The sequence below is a fragment of the Cucurbita pepo genome, chromosome LG02, assembly GCF_002806865.2.
Source record: "Cucurbita pepo subsp. pepo cultivar mu-cu-16 chromosome LG02, ASM280686v2, whole genome shotgun sequence".
Classification (NCBI taxonomy): Eukaryota; Viridiplantae; Streptophyta; class Magnoliopsida; order Cucurbitales; family Cucurbitaceae; genus Cucurbita; species Cucurbita pepo.
Window position 1 is genome coordinate 11,210,940 of NC_036639.1, and position 3,987 is coordinate 11,214,926.

Here is a 3,987-nt window from a genome sequence, read left to right on the forward strand (position 1 = left end):
TGGAGGAGTTTGGAGGCTGATGAACATAATAGGCGAGCTTTAGAAATGGACCCATTAGCCACTGAGTCATCGTGAGTAAGGATTGCCTTCACCATTAGGTTTAGCCTTTCTATCATGTTCTCCACCACTTCTTTGCTTTTCTCTTTCACCTTCACCATATAACAATTTTCTCTTTTATTAGCCTTTTCTTTTCTTACAACAAAAAATATTTGTCTCTTTAGTTCATATACTACTCTAAAATCTCTCCCTCTATCCCTCTCTTAGGATTGGGTTCCAGTCAATTCGATGGTGGTGAAGGGGCGTGTGAATTGTGAGATCCCAAATCAGTGAAGAGAACGAAACACCCTTTATAAGGGTATTGAAACCTCTCGGTAGAGGGACGAAAAAGTTCAGCAAAGACAATATCCCATAGCAAAAATATTTTTGTTGATGATTATATTTTGAATATTTTTGTTAGATGATTATATTTTGAAATGAAAAGGGTAAGAAGGGCAATAATTATTTAGTATTTAAAGGAAGAAAAAAGATTGATTTCTTATGGTGACTTGTAGTATGAAAATGGGCGATAAAAAAGTATATATATTTGTTTCCTTCCCATAATCACCTCCTTATTTGTGACTTCAACTTTCTTAACGGTACAAAATGAAATGAATATTAATGGAATAGCGAGAATGGGTTTATAACGATACCTGAAGAGAAGCAAGGCGTGGGAAGGGAAGCAGCGTGGCACAGACACTGGCGGCGGCGCCCAAGGCGGTGGTGGCGGCAACGTGGAGAGGGTGCATTAGAGGGTCAGTTTCAGCGCCGCCAATGAAACCCACAACGTAAATAAGTACAATCTGACCCAAGGCAATCTTTTTAGCGAGCACATGGGTGGAGGTCGGCAGCACCACCACAATAGAGGCCAACGCTACCGTGATGGCAATAGTGAGATGGGAGAATTTCGTGGGCCCAATGAACCAAAACAGAAACATAGCCGGACAAACGGTCTGGACAGTGGCAAAAAGGGCGAGAAAACAGCCACGAATGGTGTCGCCAAGGGAGGCGTTGGTGACTATGAGCATAGCTGTAAGATAAGAGAAAGCTGGAAAAGCCACGTGGCGGCGGAGAGGAGGCGGACCGTACAAGGTGGTGTAGGCAACTACAGTGCAGGCAAGTGCGGTTCGGAAGGCGGAGGCTAGGCGCCTGAACCACAAGGCACGGGCGTGGTGGTTGGTAATGGAGATGGCGGCCATTATTGGGAGAAGGGATGGGATTTGGTTGAGATTTAGAGGGCAAAGTGTGGAATAGGGTTTATATATAAGAAAGGTTGGAAATTTGGAGGTTTTGGTAGTGGAAGTGGGAACGCATGTGGGGCCTACATTTTTCTGGTTCTAGATTACAAAGTAGTTTGGGATTGTGGTGCCTGTCAGTACTGCATGCCATTAATTTAACACATCTCTTTTCTTCTTTGGCTTTACCTAACTATCATATGAAACAAAATCAGCCATGCCTTGATTTGACCACCAAAGTGAATCCACATTTCAGTCTCCACGTTACCAAGCGCCAACAAAATTCATGCACTTCATGTTTCATCTCTAGCCTTAAAGATTAACTCAAGCATTAAGCATTAGAATGCAACATCTCATTTAACACAAAATCCTATTCCAAAATGTAACCGCTCAACTCTACCACTAGTAGATATTATCTCTTTTGACCTGTTATGTATAGCTGTCATCCTCGTAGTTTTAAAACGATCTATTAGAGAGAGGTTTTCACACCCTTATCATGGTGGTGAGCTTAGTCAAGTATGGGATAGCCGTTTTGCTAGGCTTCCATGCCATACTGATGGGCATGGCCACTTTGATTATTGCTTGAGGTGTAGTATAAGGAGAATGGAGGGGCAGTGGGTAGTCATCGGAAGCGGTCGGAGAAGTGGTGGTTAACGCCGGGAATGAAGAGAAAAGTTCATAAGCTAGATTTCAAGGTGGGTAACTTCTATTTTTCTCTAAAACTTGAAGGATTGATTAAGAAAATTATTTAAGGTTGGGATTTCTCCTACTTGTTCTTGTGTTCTTGCGTGGTGTGGTTGTGTGAACAAATTTGTGAATCACTATTTGCAACTTACAATTTTCTCACCCATAATTAGTGAGAAATTTTTTGATCGAAGTCCAAACTCAACGGTTGGCATCCGGTCATGACCCTCTGTTTAGACCCACAAAGGGAACGTGTCATGCATTTATCTAGCATGTTGTAACGAGACTCAATCTGTTCAACTTAATTTGTAAAGGCAAATGAGTACATATTTTTAATCTAAAGAAGGTATATTTAACATTCCAAAAACTCTCGTTAGACTCAAAATTCTATGTACTAAAGCATCTGATGTGATAAGCACGTACATTATTTTTTTCATACAAGCCACATTCTTGTCCCTACTATAAATTTAAGGTTGTTATCATGTAAAAATCAATATATTTTTCTTGTTTGAATTATAGCAAACTAATTTTGTTTGTTGGGTCTTCAAATTTATTTCAATTTAATACAAAATTAAAGAAAATATATGAAAAAATATCGCATAAACAAAAACATTATAATATATATCTTATAATTTTGAACTATGGGACTATCACATCTGCAAAACATATACTTTTTAGTTCAAAAAATGTTGAGTAATATCTTAATTTTTAAATTAATGCATGATTAACATGCACCAAAAATATATAATCCTGATTAAGAGGGTAATCAATTATATTTCATATTGGACATCACAAGTAGTTGAAAAGGTAGCAACATTTGTTGTACAATAAAGAAAAAAAAAAGTAATAATATTTATAAAAAAAAGAGAGGCCTTCCCCTTGTAATTAAATAATATAAATAAATAAGTGGGTCAGTATATTAGGTTTTGATTTATTTTTTGGTTTAATTTTGTATTAAGTAACTTTTAATAGAAAAAGATTAATTAAAAATATCTACCCATAAATGAATTGGTGGATTAATAAATATAGTAATCTGTACACTGTAAAATCCATTACCTGTATGATTGAAGTGCTATTCAAGTTGCTTTAATCGTAGAATTAGGTCAACCTTATCATTAATTATTTTTCCTAATCTTCACAAAAATATATATATATATATATATTTTAAAAATTTTTAGAACTTTTTAGCACTAAAGATATGGCTGAGATATGAGCGGATGCTGACATTGCTCAACATTCTCAAGTTGTTTAAGATAGTGTCTTGTGGATGTATTTAGGTACATACATAATCATTGTTCATTTTGAATGGAGCCTAAACTTTTATATTTAAAATAAACTATGACGTTATATCACAAAAACTATTGTTTTCTAGGACATAAATATATTTTAATCAAAAGTTCTTGGTGCATAAGTGATCAGAATTCGAACACGTTGATTTTCACTGACAAAGATTGATTAAGGTCTACATTGTATCATTAGTAGCTTACTATGATGTGGGGTCTCTCACCTACGATGATTGTACAATGTGAGGACTATTAGATGATCGCCAATTAACTTTTAATAGAGAACTTATTTCATTTGATGGGTCTGCATTTGTACTGGCATAGTTAGGGTTGAGCTCTACGACGTATGAACTTTATTGTGCCATAAGTATATCGTGTGGGGCAATTAGGAGATATCCAACATTATGTCCATTATGGGTCTGGATAAAAAGTCGCCAACTAATTTCTAATAAAGAATCTATCTAGATTGATAGTGTCTATATTGTATAATGAGATTATAAGTTGCAACCATGATAAGGTTACTCCTTGAGTGCCTATGATATATAGACATATCACAAATGAAAAGACTAGTAAAGAGTTAATTAGATTATCCTAGATCCCCAAGATATCTTTAACGAGACAGCAATGAAAATTAATGAACCGTATATTGACTAGGTAAGCTAGTAAATCAAGATGCTAGTGTAGGAGAGCTTATGACTTAGATACATGACATCTAGGTATACAATAAGATTTAATGTACATTAATGAAA